This window comes from Prionailurus bengalensis, chromosome C2, assembly GCF_016509475.1.
Source record: "Prionailurus bengalensis isolate Pbe53 chromosome C2, Fcat_Pben_1.1_paternal_pri, whole genome shotgun sequence".
Classification (NCBI taxonomy): Eukaryota; Metazoa; Chordata; class Mammalia; order Carnivora; family Felidae; genus Prionailurus; species Prionailurus bengalensis.
Window position 1 is genome coordinate 117,857,907 of NC_057350.1, and position 18,751 is coordinate 117,876,657.

The 18,751-nt window shown below is 36.0% G+C and overlaps 1 pseudogene; it reads left to right on the forward strand.

Moving 5' to 3' along the window:
• Positions 1 to 17,952: 17,952 nt before the first annotated feature.
• LOC122492565 lies at positions 17,953 to 18,073 on the forward strand (annotated as a pseudogene).
• Positions 18,074 to 18,751: the final 678 nt, after the last annotated feature.

The following is an 18,751-nucleotide window of genomic DNA, read 5'->3' on the forward strand; positions in this document are numbered from 1 at the left end:
CACATGCTCTCAGAACGATTAAGAAGGCCATCTTCAGGGTGAGTGGCAGTCTCCTTTGGCCACATAAGCTGAAGCTCTCTCCCTTCCCTCCCTCTTCTTCCTCTTTCCCAGTGTGCCTTTTGCTTTCTCTTTGATTGCAGGAGTCATTTTCTCCATTCTGTCCTCTTCTGGGTATGCAAACGTAAATGCTGAATTACTCCAACTTAGGTAACCCTTAGGATAATTTTTTAAGCAGCAGGAAACAGGGCTGTCTGGCTGCGCAGATAATGATATCAGCTGCTTCCTTCCAAAACAACAGGTGCTTTGGCATAAAAATGTATATCATCATACTGAGATGATGACATCAGTTCATACTTCAGCTTAATTATAAACTACCTCCATTAATCCTCAAATAATTAAACATTTTGTGTGTGCTGCAAGGTGAAATGTAAAGTTAAAGGTGCCTGGCTGTTTATTATAGGGTTTTGAAAATGTATTTTCTCCACAATGCCTTTCTTTGTACACCGGTGGAATAAAATTCAAAGTGTATTTCAAATATCAAATTTTGCTTCTATCAGAGAAACGTAAGACATAAAATCATTAGTGAGATATAATTTTTCCATATGTTTGTATGAACTTAGAACCACCACAAGAAATGCTAATAGCTATGCAGCCTATATATGATTGGGAATTAATAGCAAAATAATTCTAATTAAAATATTAAATATTTAAGCTCCCTTATTAATATTTCAATTTTATATTTTTAATAACGTACACCAAAAACTTGCATTTACATTTCACTAAAAACAAATATTAAACCTAGTAGGGTCTGATGTCTACAGTGAAAATTGGGTACATCAGATGTTTTTGGTAAAAATGAAACAGTTACTTATGAAGTAATATTTGACTCATTGATTATATTTTTAATATTTAGAAATTTTAGCGAAAAATTTTTGTTATATTATTATACCATCAAACCCAAAACAGAATTACATAACTTAAAACATGTCTCGATTCGGTACAGAAATACAACAAATAAGATTACTGTCTTCTTCTTTAACTTTAAAACATAGAACTGGACTTCTTGAAAACAGTTGTTACCTTCAGAAGCCAGATGTGTTTCTAAGCAAATTACTTATATGGAATATATCCAAGGACATAGCCATTTAAGACTTAATAAATTATGCATTTGTCATTTGTTATTGGGTAAGAGTTAAGCTGACATCTTTGACATGCATACAAGTGTCCCAGCACTTAGTAATTACATTAACAATTTAGCAGAGGTGATTTTCTGGGGGAATGAGAGAACAGTGGTTTATAAAATTGTGTTTTATCACAGAAGCAGGCATTTCTACATATTTTAATTATTCACTACACATCCATTAAAAAGTCCACCTTTCTTAGGTTATATTACAATTGATATAAATTCTGTGGAGTTCCCAGGAGTGCATCATTATCCGTTTATCATGAGGACGGCATAACAGCTGTACCAAGTTGTTCTTAAAAGGAGAATTTTTTTCCCATTTTTTAAAATGTAACCAGTTAACAAGACGTTTTCTCTTGGTAGGCACATAATGATAAATTCATACAAGAAGAGTTTTATTTTTTACAAGTAAAAGTCAGACTGGAAATTTTCAGTGGATTTAGCTGGAACATTTGGGTGGCCATATGGAGCGCTCCGTGGCGCCACGGGACCACGCAGCTATGAAATCTGATCACTATCTCCCCAGTGACAGCTGGGCCTTTACACCATCAGAAAATTTTCAGACTTCTAATTTGTCATAACTACCTCCTGTGGAAAGGAAATATGTTATGTAGCCAGATACAAAAATTCTTAGTACCCTGCACTATAAACGGTTAATTCCTTAACTGCATTTTGTGATTCACTGATGCAACTCATATACCAAAAACATATGGAGTCTTGTTCAGTTGGGGTTGGCCAATTGCTCCACCCATTCAAAAAGCCATTTCCACGGGATTGTATCCAGAGAAAGGTTCTGTCACAGATCTTAGCATTTTAAGTACCTTTAACTTTTAGTTGCTCTCGAAAAGTCAGTGATGTCACGAGAGGTTTCTCTTAGTTCCACTGGTCCATATTGGTCTATTTAAGTCTAATGACTCTTCATTTGAGTAGTTGAATATTATGCTACAGCTCCTAGTCCCTGCTTCTTTCTACATCGTGGGGCCAAAACTGTTCTCCTGCTGTGATGCTTTCAATCTATCAGCAGCTCATGAGCTTATTAAGTATTCCTCCAGCTACCCAAAGAGATAGAGCTGTGTTTTGCTACTCTCCCTTTCTGACCACTTAACCTGAGTTTCCACTTGGGAATTCCCCCCATAACCATCCCCATCATGGGAAGAACTCCTAGGATGTAATTTGTATTTTTCCTCAACTCAACTGTCATGAAAGATGCAATTTTAAGTGACTCCACCTTCGACTTCTGCTGACCAAATCCTTTCGCTTGGTAGCTTTTTAATGTCTCAGTTTATTATTAATTAAAAAAAAAAACGTTGTACTTGACTTTCTAAATGGAAGCTCTACACAGTCTCTAATTCAATGTAATGAAGAGAGCCTTTGTGGTGCTCTTTTCTTCCTCCTCTTGTTTATCCATCTTTACTGACATTAGCTCTTCGGGGATTAGGAGAGTACTTTTGAATTCATCACTAGGTGCTCCATATCTTTTGCAACTTAAAAATCCAAACTTTATCTATGGTAATTTTATAGCACAGTTTATATAATAATAATATCTAATATCTACTTAGCTCTTACTATGTGTCTGGCACTAGTGTAAACACTTCAAATAAACAGACTCATTTATACCCTATTACATGCCTGTGAAATTGACATAGTTGTTGTCATTCTCATTTTAGAGATGCGGAAGCCCAAGGTCCAATTTGACCAATGGCACACAACTTATTAGTGTCAGATTCAGGATTTGAAGCCAGGCCGTCAGGATTGAGAGCCAGTGTTGTTAACCACTATATACCATGATACATGTCAAACTAGGAATGTGGGGAATCGCCCTGACACTGAAACAAATAGAAAACAAACAAGTACAGATTCTATTAGTTCTGCTACTTTGAACTAATTCTGTAATACTAACAATGGCACCCACTCTGGGACTCTTCCCTCATTTTTAAGATAACAAGATGATGTTAGTGTTGGTGTTGTTTTTTGCTGTTTTGGGTGGTGGTGGTGGTGGTTTGTTTGGTTGCAGCAATAAAATGACAAGATACAGGTTCTTTAAGGGCGATGAGAGTTCACAGCTCTTCATAGAGGTCTTGGTTATGTCACAGACACCATTTCAATGCCATTTTCTTTAATTGCCACATTGCTGGTACTATTATTCTATATACGGGTTTTCAATCTAGCCAACACAATGTTTTCTATTACTTATTACTCAGTACTCTATTCTTCAGTACTTTTTCTTTATGCTCTATATGAAAATCAATTCCAAGAAAAATCTTGCTTTTAATTCCATGCATCTACTATCCTCACATCCCAAACCTCCTTCTGATTTATCCATGCCAATCCTCCTTCTCTGACCTAAACCAATTTTTTTGTCATGCCAATCATTACATCCTATAATATGCATTAGCCATTCTTTTTTCCCTTATTCAAATGGACATTGCATTTACTCAAGAAGTGCTAACTCAGGGTTGAATGGAGTCCCTCAAAGCACTACAGCTTGCCTTTCAGCACTGCCTTTAAATTGCATTTCAAATATCCCATATAATTTCCCCATTTACAGAAAATACCCAGCTTTGCAGCTTTACTTAATCTTTCCAGAATGTCTGCTTTTGACTGACTATGGTCTTTCCACAGATTTACAACATACCTTCACTGCAATACTTAAACTAGCATTTGACTGAATAACTAGGGACAGTAGACTAGCCAAGTGGACACATGAAAAAGACCATCACAGTCCACCCCTTGTCGAACCATCTATCTCTCTGGAACACATTTTAAATCTTATTTAATCTCCAAATAAAAGCAACAACAAAGTCATATTTCTACTGAACATAATACAACTATTTTGGGTACAATGGAAACCAAACTAACCATTTTCTTTAAGAGGATGAAAAGTTTTTGGGTGATGTTCACTCTCTTTCTTTAATATCCTGTAGCTTCAATACTGTGATATAAAGTTAACTATTGTTATGTTATGTATTGTGAATACATTTTATATTATATGATAAAGGTATAATAGAAGGAATAAAAAGATTGGTTATTATATATATATACAAATATTCATTACAAAATAAGGAAGAAAAACAATGATTATAATCTTTGTTTCTATAGTGATCACATGGTCAAAGGTAGCATGTTTAATTACCTTCTTCCATTACCCATTCCATATTTCCTTTTCCCACAGCTTTCATTTGGTGGCATTCCCTTAAACTTTCCTTCTTGAAGGGTTTGAAACTTTAGTGGTCCTTCCTGAATTGGGTCATCATAGTTTTTCATTAACTGTAATCACAGGATATGGTGATACTAAAAGATGCTATAATGAATCTCCTATATTCCAGACATACTCTTCCTTAACTCCACTGTGTAGTAGCAAACCAATTTATCTTGCACACTAGACAGCACAGTAGCTACCTCTTTGCCACCATACTTTAGAAGTGTGAGGAGCCCAAATTGGCTGACAGTTTCAATTCTCAGTTCAATGGAATCATTGTTACGTCTTCTGGTAGAAGCAATTTTCCCTTTGGAATTAAGACCTTTAGGCCAGTAGAGCATACAGTTGTGCGGACAGGAAGAAAACATTTTTGCCAGTGGATCACTATGGATAATAGTAAGTGGTGCCCTTCTCCCTCTATCCTGAGAGTGAACCCTACCTATATGATAAAGAGCCTCATATATTGGATGCCTGATTAAGAGCATATATAGCATCTGGAGCTTTTCCAAGACCCCAAGGCATTACCATCTACCTGGCACTGTAAGTGAGTTTTCAAAAAGCCATTCAGCACCTGATAGTGGCTGTAACCAGGCCAACAATGGTGAGCAGAAATTTATGTTACTGAGCCATGCATAATCTCCATCCCTGCAACCATAGCCACTTTGTTCACAAAACTATTCAACAATTAGAAGAATGGCTGGGGAAAGAGATTCATTTCAGAGCCATCCTTAGCAACTGTTTAATAGAATCCTCCTTTGCTGAGGTTATCCATTTGTGGGCATACACATGGGACATAAATATCTCATATCTTCATATTCTTTGCTCAAAGAGTCTACTCACATACCTCTCGCCCAGAGGTTACCAACTTTCAAATTGTGTTCCTACCCAACTACCTGATTATTCAGCCAAATCAAACTACTGACCAAGAGCCATAAATCAGTATTGACTCTCACCACATTTAAACAACACAACTTTATTATCTTACAGGTCTCTAGGTCAAAGGTCCAACACCGTCTCAACAGGATAAAATAAAGATTTTAAAGCAGAACTGCATTTTTCCCTGTACTCTTTGGGTAGGATCTATTTCCTTGACTTTTTCAAGTTCTACAAGGTTGCTTGCATTCTTTAACTTACAGACCCCTTCTTCTGTCTTCAAAGCTAGCAAATGTGAGTTGAATCCTTCTCACATCTCTCACATGACATCACTCTGACCTCTTCCATAGTCATATCTCCCTGTGTCTCTCTTCTTCCTGTCTTTTCTACTTTTAAGGACTCATGTGATTATATTGGGCCCACCCAGATAATCCAAAATAATCTATTAATCTCCAGGTTTTTCATTTAATTACATCTACAAAGTCCACTTTGCTACATAAGGTATCACATTTATAGCTACCACAGATTAGGATGTGAACATATTTGGAAAGCTATTGTTTCACCTTTCACAGTTTATCTTTTGCACCCTAAAGATTCAAATCCATCCTACATATAAAATATATTCATCCTATCCAATGTCCAAAATATCTCAACCCATTATAATATCAACTCAAAGTCCAAAATCTCATATAAATGTCACCAGCATAAAAGTCCCAAACCAATAGCATTGAAATAATCTAAATTAAGTATGAGTATAATGCATGTTGGTATAAATGTATTTGGTATAAAATTCCTATTTGTGGACCTTTGAACCTAAAAACAAGTTCTGCTCCCAAAATGTGACAGTGGGATGGGCATGGGATAACAGTTATGGACATTCCTTCTCATAATGGGAGAAAAGAAAAGAAAAAAAAGAGTCACTGAGCAGTAAATTTCAAAATTCAGCGAGGCACACCCTCTTAGGTTTCAAGGCCTGGGGAGTACTTCCATCCTCTGGACTCCAGGCTCTACATTCTTGAGCTTGAAGCTCCACCCTCTTGCCTTGAGGTTCCACATTGTGAGCCATCCTTCCTATTTTATAAATGACAGCATATGTTTACTGCTGAGTGATTTTATCAGCCTGTTTCCTTCCTGGAAAATTTGGGGTATCAAAAGCCTTCTTTTATTTTGTTTTTTTCTCCATGCCTTTCAGTCCAAACTAGCAGTATTTCTCCTGGCATAACATGCTCAAGAACTTTAGGGGTTTCCTGTATATGTCCTAGAGATTCACTCCAGCAGATAAGAATCTACTTCCTGGATCTTTCCTAGATAATCTCATCTCTGTTTTTGGCTTCTGCCTCATTGACTGAGGGAATGTATGAGTCATATATCTCATGTGCTCTCGTCAAAGTACATTTGTGTTACTAAATAATCTGACTTTTTAAAATCTTCCTGAGGTATTAGCTAAAAGTGGTATAGCCAGACTCTTGATGTTTTTCATTGGAGTCTGCTTTTCTTATGGGGAATATCTTAACTGCAGAGTCTTTTGCGTTTCTGGATAAGCTGATATTTTCCCAAACCATCAAGTCCTAGTTTCTCTGTGTTTAACAACTCTTTCTCAATTTATTTCTTTCCTTTTGCATAAGCTGCAATAAAAACCATGCCACAAATTCAACACTTTGCTTGGAGGTTTCCTGCACTAAATGTTGAATTCCATTGCTTCCAAATTCCCCTTTCTACATAAATTCAGAATATAATTCTGCTAAGGTTTCTGCACTACATAGCAAGAATGTCCCCTTTCTTTAGTTTCTAATATCATATTTCTTATATCCTCCTGAGCCCTCACCACCCACTTTTAACAACCATATATCTACTAAAAGTTTGTTCATCATAATTTAGGTATTTGCTAAGGTAATTTAGGTTTTGTCTTTTATGGTCCTCATTTGCTTTGGAGTCCCTAATAGTAGAGTTATTCACACATATTTCCACTAATAGTATGTTCAGAGCAATCTATTTTAAAAACAAAACAAAACAAAACTGTGTTTCTCAAAATTCTAGCTTCTTCTCGTTGGCCACTTTTATTTTAAGGTATTTATTACAGCAGTATCATACTTGCAGGTACCAAAATCTGTGTCAATCAAGGTTCATCCTGGAAGATAGAACCAAGAGGAGATAAATACTAAGAGATTTATTATCAGAAATTGGCTTATGTGATTTGGGGGGCTAGATAAGCAAGTCTGAAACTTCAGTGCAGGCCATCAGGAAGGACAGGCTAGAACTCTTAGGCACAGCTGTACGTCATCTATATGTGGAATTTCTTTTTCAGAGAAACCTCAGCTCTGATTTTAAGACCTTTTTGACTAATTGAATCAAGCTCACCCATATTATTTAGAATAATCTTAAAGTTAACTGTCTATTATCTTTAATCACATTTATAAAATACCTGCATTGTCAGCACAGAGCCTGACATGGGGCTCAATCTCAAGAACCATGGTACTATGACCTGAGCAGATATCAAGAGTCAGCTGTTTAACTGACTGAGCCACCCAGGTGCCCCATAACTTTCCTTGTTTTAATCCTTGCTCAGGAACTTACTAACTCAAGCACCAAGGAACTTAATAAAAGATTCTAGCAACAATTTTCAAACATTTAAAATAACCTCTATCTGACATAGAATAGGGATGAATGCTATAAATTATTGATTACAGTATCAGGTGTATAGTAGATTTTTAATAAAGATTAATTTTTGATCTCTATGCTTCTCAAAAGTAAAAATCGGAGCCTGTGAAACTTTTTGTGGCTGCTTCCAGAAGAAGAAATTTAGTTACTGACATTTAATTAGAACCTACAGTATAATATTGCAATTATTTGCTTACCTCTGTCTCTCTGATCAATCTGCAAAGAGGTAGAGCTCCTAAGACATTTGTCATCTTTGTTCCTCCTCTTTCTGGTCTACCTTTAGTAAGTATGAATTCTAATGGCTGGGGACTATGTTTCTTATACTTCTTTTTTTAGTGTTACTATTAAAACATCATATTCATAGCAATAATAGCGCAGTATTTTTCACGATGACAATGATGATGATTTGCTACAGGGTGACAAATATGATTTGAGTGCAACATATTTGCCAGGCACTGGGAATACAAATCAACAGGGAAAGTGACTACAAATAGATCAGGGTCTAAGGGTGAGACAAATATTAAACATGTAAACTAACACGTGAGCAGTTAAAACAATAAAAAAAAAATTAACAGCTCTGGCGTATCTGTTATGTTCTCAGCACAGTTTTAAGCACTTTAAACTATATTAACCCAATAAAGAAAATGTATGAGGTACTATGTTTAAAGAAAGATGAGTGGAGGCACAAAAATTTCAGACGACATGAAGAAGAGCACAAATTCTACTAACTTATTCAGAGTAATGATTTTTAGCCTCTGTTGTAAAATTCCATTAAAGGGTAGCTTATGGTTCAAACAGAAACAGCCATATTATTGTATAGTTTCTAAACATTAAACAAAGCTGAACCTGTCCAACCTCTTCTCTGAACCCTTAGAGAGGAACAAAATGACAAAAAAAAATTTTGAAGCAAAAGATATTTATGGAAAACGGCTTATTGGCAGTATAACTAAAGTTTAACCTCAGTGCTTTTGTTGAACATGGCAACCGAGTGCAGAGTCTTGCTGCCACGTTGGAACCTGGTACGATATGGGATAAATCAAGTAAACCCTATGTACAGTGATTCAAATGAGATCCATTTACTGGTGTATGTTTCCTGGCTTCTGCCACTGCCAAGGCTTTATGTTCAATGAACTCAGCCAGTCCAAAAAGTCATGTGATGCTACTGCATGGTGCCAAACGGAGGGGAGAGTTGCTGGGGAGCCTAGGAGGAGGGAAAGCTCATACAAATGAGCTTTTTGGCAAGATATAATCCCCTTTGGAAGGACCCCTACCTTTCAAAGAGCATACTGCATTTTGCTAGGAACAAATCTCAACTGTGTCCCTTTACAGAAATCCCAGGAAGCTTTACCATCACTGATAATAGCTCAAATGGTGGCAAAAAGTCTACTGTGAATGCCTACTATCTCTGCAATGAGACGATCACTTATTCTCGAAACATCTTTTCTTGCTATTTTTCTCTTCAAATGAAAACTTTCCAAATTCTCTATGTTGCAACTGCTGACTATTCCTATAATTTTTCTCTCACCTCAAAGTTAGAATTCATGAAGAGTGTAAAAAAGAACATAAAAGAATAAGAGTGATAACAATAGGCAGATAAAATAAAGACTTTTTGTAATGGGATTTAAGTTTATTTTAGGATGTATACTTCTTTTTGTCTCTTGCATGTAGATGATTTGTTCTCTTGATTTTAATCCCAGGCACTGAGGGGCATTTTATTTACCTTGTACCTTCCCAAAAAACTGAACAGAAGAGTCTCTTATCTTCTTATTCCAACTTTCCCAGAATAGATACATTTTTTTCTACCATTTTTATTACTCTATTACTTTGGCATGTTATTATGTATTGATGTACTTGGTTTCTTGAAAGCATGAGAATATGATTGCTACAGACACTGTTCAATATGTCTTTCATTTATTTGGTAAAAGAGAATAAGAGTTGAGATTTAGTAAAGTAGACTTTGTAATGACAAAACTGTTCATAGTTTATTCTTGAAACATGAGCATTGAATCCTTTGTGTAATTTTTATAAATGGTTGTGATTCGATTTAATTTTCTTATTAAAATATTTTTGGGGGGAACCTGGGTGGCTCAGTCGGTTGAGCGTCCAGCTTCGGCTCAGGTCATGATCTTGCAGTCTGTGAGTTCGAGACCCGTGTTGGGCTCTGTGCTGACAGCTCACAGCCTGGAGCCTGTTTCAGATTCTGTGTCTCCCTCTCTCCCTGCTCCTCCCCCGCTCGTGCTCTGTCTCTCTTTCTCTCTCAAAAATAAATAAAACATTTAAAAAAATTTTTTTTGGAATTATAAATAGATATGGAAGGGCACATAGTAAAAATGGCAGTATCTCTAGAATAATAATGTTTAGATTTTACTATCTAAAAATTAATGTTTAAATCTTAAGCTCACACAAACATAATGTAAAAGCTATTAAATGGCTCATTTTATGTTCAAATATGGAAATGCAGCCTAGAACTGTTGTCTGTGTGTGTTACAGGGGGTGGTATAGTTTTCTCTTTCATATTGTTTAGAGACATTGTGTTCACCCAAGAAAAAAAAAAAGACAAAATCTATAGATACTAAGATCGGTTGTATAAAAATTCATCTCTAAAATCAATACTCCTTGATATTTTATACTATTGCAAGGAGAATTTATAAAAGTTTATAAACCATTTATTAGAAACATCATTTTTCAAAAAAAAAATGTAGTTCCTGTGTGCTTCTTTGCTGTTCTATATTCATCTCTCTTCCCTTCTTTGTTGTCACCATCCCATAATCAACATTTGACAAAAGAGTGGCAAGGCTTTCTAGGATCTATCTATGGAAGTTTTAATTAAAATTCCTCAACTAATATCTTTAGTAGTTTTTAAAGTTAAGGAGAAAGTGGTCCAACCTAGTTGAGTGTAATTATCTTACCAACATATTAAGAACAAAGACCCAAGTGAGATTCACACCAGCTTTCTAAGCAATTCCCCCTTTGATTCCCGAGTGAAGAAATGGATTGAATCTGTGAGGGAGATTTTCTTTCCCCGATTCACTCTGTCCCCCACACTACCCTCCTGCAGGGGTCTGTGTCCATCCCACACTTAAATTACTATCACTTTCCTCCTTCTTTGTATATAAACCATTGTTTGAGAGATCCTGAAAACACTATGTTCATATAGAAAAATGTTTCTTCAGTGTTTTGTATTTATCCGCGATTGTTGAAATTCATGGGGTGCTCTTTCTTATTGTTGTTAGTTAGCCTTTGCTGTTAAACAACAATGTTTGTACTGTTTTATCGATGACTTCTTGATATTGGTTTGAATAAATGTGCTTACTAGGAACAAATAATTATTCTATCCTCCAGCTTTATTACCCTACCACTTTATATTTTGAAAATGCAAGATTATTGTTCCCTTTACTTAAACAGCCTGCTCTGTATTTTACTAACCATATCTTCTTATCTTCCTTGAGGTGATGCCCAGACACCAAAACACAACTTCTAACCATAACTTGACAAGATTTTCATGTAATTATAATGTTCACACTTTTCCTTTGTTTTATTCTTTGAAAAAGCAAATTAATTTTAACCTTTATTAATTAGCTTTTGGCCAAGGTTAGGTAGAGAAATGCAGAATGTATGTACATAGAAGATTGAGCACATAAACATCTACTGCTCTTCTTAAAGGCAGTTATTACACAAGGATCTCTGAAGTCTTGAGGCACCTCAGTTCCTACATGAAACTGGTCATTAAGTCTTATTAGCTCTCCCCCTAAGAGGCACCTCATCCATTTTCACTACTGCCCTCAACTCAGTATAAGTCTCCAGTATTCATCACCTAGCCTCCAAATTGCCCTCACTTCCCTTGCTTGGCTCCCTTTGCAATCCTTTCTGCACATACATTCTAGAAGAAAAGTTAGACCATGTCATACATGAGCATAGAATCCATCAGTAAGTAGCTGCACCACATTTTAAATTTCAGACATAAAGCCTCTGATAATTTTTCTGTGGATTTCCTATCTCTCTGATTTAATCTCATACCAGGTTCTTCTGTGTTCTTGGCACTCAGTGGCCACCTGACTACCCGGAGGAAACACTAAGCATAGAGCATCCCTAGGGTTTCTTCATGATCATCTTTCTGCTTGGCCCCACCTTAGCCAGATGAGCTCATGACTATCTCCTCATCCTCATTCAGAAATCACTTCATTTCTGCATCCCAGAGAAATCTAAATGACTCATTCTAAAGTAGGTACCCTTCCCCTCAATCCAATTGCTCTCTATGCTGAACAGCATCACCCAGTTTTGTTGCCTTTATAGCTTCTATCACCAGATCTTTCTTTATCCATTTACATATATTGCTTGTCTCCTCCTCTAGAATATAAGCTCTATGAGAGTACAGGTTACATTTTCACTATCCTATCCCCACATCTGTCACAGAGTAGGTTCATTAAAAATGGAACCAGAGGTTAGTATGAAGCCTGGTTATATCAGAGAAATTACAGTAAGAAGCTATATATTATGATTATGGCTACAGTTATGATTATGATTACTATCCTAATTCAGTACTAATAAAACTTACTCTGTAGCTGACATTAAAAAAATCCACAACACATGTTTAAAATTATGCGCATGTGTCATAAAATTATTTAAAGAGAGCTAGAAATCTGTGTAAGCTAATAAATGACCATACATTACAATGCCTTTTTGTAGTCTGCTTAGAAGTGATGAAACTGAAAGGAGGGGAAAGGTGGAGGGCAGGTGAGGCCCTGCTGAGTATAGAGCCGGACAGAGGGTTCTCCTGATGCATGGGACAGGGTGGGAGAGGGCCTTCCCTTAAGATTTGCTCACTGCCTAGAGATTAGTTTGCCTTATGTTCATCCATCTGGGATGTGACAGCTAATTCATTTTCTCTTTTAAAGAAATTATAGTTCTGGCACAGGTCTTAATGCTTTGCTCCTAAATCTTCGATTTTCAGTCTTGTTGGATGTTGATTTTTCTATCCACTATGAAAAAAATGTGGCAGATATTTTCAAACCTAGCTTACTTGAAGCCTTCATTTCTAAGATGCACTTTAGGCCATATAATTCTATCCAGGCCTTCCGTTCGTTCTTTTAAGGGGATGAGAGAGGGAAGTAGGGTAATTTCATATTACATAACAAGCATCTGTTCCTCATGGAATTTTGGAGAGTAGAAGTCCAGTGATCCTCTCCTGATAAGCAACTAAAATAAGAGTTAATGGTGGACTTTTCCCCTTTGTGGCAGAATGCCACAAGCATTCTTCAATGGGATTCAGATCATTAAGTGCATCTTGGAAAATCTGTTATCAGCAGGAGAGTGGGGGAATATGATTCATCTGAAACTCACATAAGGTTTCAATAAAAATCATTTTGGTAATATATCTGCTAGGCCAGATTATTTTATACTTGAATTTGGAAGAATGGCCCCAAATCTCCCTATTACACTGTCTTTACCCTCATGATGGATAGAGAATGTTATGTATTTTATATTATTTTATTTACATTGTTTTCTTCTATTTTAAGTTCTATAAAATGAGTATATAATTATTCAGTCCATAGACTGAATTATTCAGTCCACAGGGATAGTGTGAAAAATTTTTTAATTCCTCTAGTATATCTAACTACACACACACACACACACACACACATATATATACATATATGTATTATCTGGAAGAAAGGTAAAGAATATATCTGTTTGCAAGTTTTAGTTAAAATATACTGCATCTTCAGACTATGTATTCTGTCCCAAATCCACACCTACACCACATTAATACCTAGACAGTTACCATTGCCAGCCCCAGCTGAGGGCACACTGAATGTAAAGAATATACAGTTACATGTAGAAGCTACCTAGAGGACAAGGACTAGTTTCTGCAGCAAGCTTTTTGTGATGAATATCACTCTGAATACAAGTTATTTTGTGCAAAATGGCTTTTATGAGTTCTTATTTATTACTGCAGATGTCTTGATGGCCCAGATGGTAAGATAATGTCCCATACCTTCCAAATAAACCTAGAGAAGGCAAGCCTTCCAGAACACTTATTACCACTGAAGACAGTTCAGTTTCAAAGTTTTTGCCTTGTAAAGATCAAGGCTCCAATTTATGGTTTATTAACTTTTATCCTTCAAGATGTTCTGAGAGGCAAGACTTGACACATTTCAACAGTTGATTCTTTGGGCAAGATGACTAGATGACACTTTTATATTGGATAGCCATGGCTTTTTTAGTAATGAATTTTAAACATTATTTTTTAATCAATTGAGCAATGGAGATACCATTCTATTGCATTTGTTTTCATTGTTTTGAATTTCTGAAAAACTCAGAAAACGATTTAAAATAAAAATCACCCTCAAAACAAAAGTTTTTTTTTTATTAAACACTTAAAAATGGTCAAAGGTCACTGTCTGAAATCAAAAGTCACCTAATTCACTACCAGTTAAATGCTCAAAAAGGTCCCTCCATCAGACTGGATTTATTTAAATTGTTTGCATTTCATGTGAGCATTGATATGACTGTAGTTTTGGTTTCAAAATACTGATGCTTTCTATTCTTCTTACAAAGTTTGTGTGTGTGTGTGTGTGTGTGTGATTGAGTGAATCTCCCACTGATCTCAAGCCTTCAGGAAGACGAAGAAAAAAATATTTGCCTTTACTAATCTATTATTGTGAGAATTTTAAAAACATGCATATATAAAAGCAGAGCAAGTAAAGGGAAACACAATGGCTTTCATTTTCCAGGTCTCTGCTTCTCTTTCTTTTTTGCTTTTTTTTTAAATGAACAAATGCAACACTTACTTTTTGGTTTCATATGATTCTGCTAAATTTATGGAATTATCAGATCATTCTATTATAGGATTGATCACTAAGGAAAAATTCCTTTTATCGTTTTCCAAAATAATGAAATTTTGCAGCTACTAACTTATAAAAACTCATTCATTTTCATTTGTTGTTGATGTTTCCTGAACAAAAAAAAGGAAATTCCCTTCTCCATTTACAAATAATTCCCATTACCTATGCCTTTCCTTGCTTCATGATTGTGCTTATTTCTTTAAATTGTAAATGGTTAGGTATTTCATCAGGTTGTTTTCTCAAGCTGTTATAATTTTACTTAAAAAATTAATGGAGTGTTTTAGAAATCATCATTACCATTCCATTTAATAATTCCTTTAAATCTCACTCTGAAATAAACAACAGTCTACAGGTCACCTACTCTGTGAAACTTGTCAGGCCCCTCCTACCTGGGATACATATGCATAGCTCACTGCTTCTCTCAAATGCTGGATAAATACACCCACCGCAGCACTTGCATGCTGATGCTAATTGTTCATTTTCATGTCTGCCTTCTCCATAAGTCTGCCTTCTGAATGATATGGGTCTTGTTTACTTAATATATTTACATGTTGGTACCTGAGCAATGCCTCACATATACTAGACAATAATTAAATATTTGTTAAAATCAGTGTTTTGATTTCCACTTTCTCAAGTTTTTCTGATTATGAAATAATAAACCTTACTGTAGATTATTTGAAAATTAGCTAAAAATACAAAAACACATTCATTACTTTTAACTCTATCACCCTAAAATAGCCAGTGCTATATGTACATCTTAAATTTTCCTTATTGAATTTGATATGTGGCTTGAGATGAATAAACAAGAGCTTCTACAACCCCCAAAGGCCCCCTTTTCTGTCCTTGACTATATTGCATTTCACAATTTACTTAACAGATTATGTATTTTTGAAGTTTCTCTTATCCACTGGCTCTTTTGGCTGCCCTTATTTTTATCTATCTATCTATCTATCTATCTGTCTATTTTCATACAACAAATATCAGTTGACCTTCTGCTATGATTTCGGTACTACCTAGACCTGAAAAAAATAATACTGAGAAAACATACAGATCTTTGCTTTCATTGAACTTATAGATAGGAGAGAAGATGGTACCAGGTAACTTAGAAAAGAAAAGATTAAGAGTGTGATTTTTGAAATGTGAGTCCTCTTCTAGGTGGGTGATGCAAAAGAAAACATGGATAATCTGCAATGTTCATAATCTAGATGTTCAGGAACTGTTGGTGTTTGAACATCTGCCAAGGTGACTACACTAAACAATAGATTTTCAGTGTAAATGAAACAGCCTTCCATCGGAAGAAGATGTCATCCAGGACTTATAAAACTAGAGAGGAGAAGTCAGTGGCTGGCATCAAAATTTCAAATGACAGGTTGACTTTCTTATTAGGGGCTAATGCAGCTGGTGACTTTAAGTTGAAGCCAATGTTCATTAACCATTCCAAAAATCTTAGGGTCTTTAAGAATTAAGTCAAATCTACTCTGCCTGTTCTCTATAAATGGAACAACAAAGCCTGGAGGACAGCACATTTGTTTATAGCATGGTCTACATGGTGAGAGATCTATTGCTCAGGAAAAAAATATATTTCTTTCAAAATATTACTGCTCATTGACAATGCACCTGGTCACCAAGAGCTCTGATGGAGATATACAATGTGATGAATATTGTTTCCATCCCTGCTAACACAACATCCATTCCACAGACCACGGATCATGGAATAATTTCTACTTTCAAGTTTTAGTATTTAAAAATAAATTTTGTAAGGCTATAGTTGCCACGGATAGTGATTCTTCTGATGGATCTGGCAGAGTAAATCGAGAACTTTCTGGAAAAGATTCACCATTTTTAATTCATGGGAAGAGGTCAACATATCAGCATGAATAGGAGTTTGAAAGAAACTGGTTCCAACGCTGATGGATGACTTTGAGGGGTTCAAGATTTTAATGGAGGAAGTAACTGTGGATGTAGTAGAAAGAACAAGAGAACTACCATAGAAGTAGGGCTTAAAACTGTGACTGAATGGCTGTAATCTCATGATCAAACTTTAACAGATGAGGAGTTCCTTTAATGGATGAACAAAGAGAGTGGCTTCTTGAAATGGAATCTACCCTGGTGAAGATGCTGTTAAGATTGCTGAAATGAATACAAAAGATTTAGAATATAACACAAACATAGTTGATAATGCAGTAGCAGAGTTTGAGAGGATTGATTCCAATACTGAAAGAAATCCTACTATTGGTAAAATGCTGTCAAATGTAGTCACATGCTACAGGGAAATTGTTCATGGAAGAGTCAATGGTTGGGCAAAATTCATTATTGTCTTATTTTAAGACAACAGCCACAGCCACCCCAATCTTTATCAACCGGCACGCTTACCCGTCAGCTGCCATCAACATCAAGACAAGACCCTCCACCAGCCAAAAGATTACAACTTACTGAAAGCTCAGATGATGGTTAGCATTTTTTATCAGTAAAGTATTTTTAATTAAGGTATGCACATTTTTTTGACATAATGCTATTGCATATTTAATAGATTATGGTATAGTGTAAATGTAACTTTTATATGCACTTGGAAACCAAAAAATTAATTTGCCTTGCTTTATTGTCATATTCACTTTTTTGCAGTAGTTTGGTACTGAACCTACAGTATCTCTGAGGTGTGATTACACTACCAAACAGCTTTCCAAATTTATACCCACCGGCAAAGTGTGAGAGTTCCAGTTGCTCCAAATCACCATCACCCCTTGCTATGATCAACTTTTAATGGAGTCTAGTAATAATTTAAAGAGATAATCCTGGAATTTAAATCTATCACAAGGAATACACCTCCATTAATAGTATTATTATAAATCTAAGTTTACATATTTCATTTTAGTTGATATGTACTTCCCTCCTCCCACCCCAGTTTGGCATGCACACAAACACAAACCCACATAAACACACCAACAACTGAAATAACAAGAGCTCCATTTGCTAGTTCTGGAAGAACTCTGTGATTCCCTATTGTGTTCTGGAAAAAAAAAACACCGTGCATTTGTATGTTTTAGAGAAATTTAGAAAAACAGGGAAGCATCCTATTATCTTTAAGAGGATCATTTTAAAACCTCAGAAACTGTCTCTAGCCGGTGCTTTCAAAGTCAGCTCAAAGTGCAGTGGGATGTGCAGAAAACGTTCATTAGTCAGGCACACCGCGAGTTAAGTCCTTACTTCTAGGAATCATTTCTAATCATTTGTAATTAGAGTAATGCTTTTGAAAACGTTTGCATTACTAACCATGAGGAGTTGAAACTTTCTCTTCTGGGAAAGTGAGCAGATGGTGTCACTTCATTTACTTTTTCCCATTCGGCGGGGAGGACTAAGGGATTTAACTTGTCCTTTCCGTCTCTCCTGCCTGGGGTTTGGATAGTTGTCTAGTCTGTGGTCGTAGCTCTTGGCTCAGCTATTTCTTGTCCAGTTCCTTTTGTTTGATATCACTTTGATCTTCGCCCAATATCAGCGATGCCTTGCTTGGATGACTCTCTCGCTCTAGCTCTTACTCTTTTCCTTGGCAGGAGTATTCTTTTCTTTTGGTTGTAAGAATCTGGCCAGTAATGAGGTGGTAAGCTCCTGTCGAAGCAGCAGGAGTTGTCAGTGCTCCTTTCTTTCATTAACTTTCTTGGGCTGTAGCCACAACAGCAAGACTTCAGGGACTGAGAATTTAACCTTCTCCAGCACTGATCATTTTTCCACATGGATTCACATGGCCCCATAGCCCCTTGGCCCCTTTCACCACCTCCTTCCCTCCACCCTGCTTTTTATAGATTATCCTGAACTTTCTGTCCAATGCTCTCCAGGGCCACCATGAAATAATACGCTTGAAGTATTTCTTTTTTATTTTTTCAGTTAACTACCTTTTATTCATTGTTGTTACATGAAGAGCACATTCATACGGCTTGAACAAAAGGTGCTGAAATTTCAGATAACAGCTGTGGCAAATTATCTTTTCTCTTATGAAAT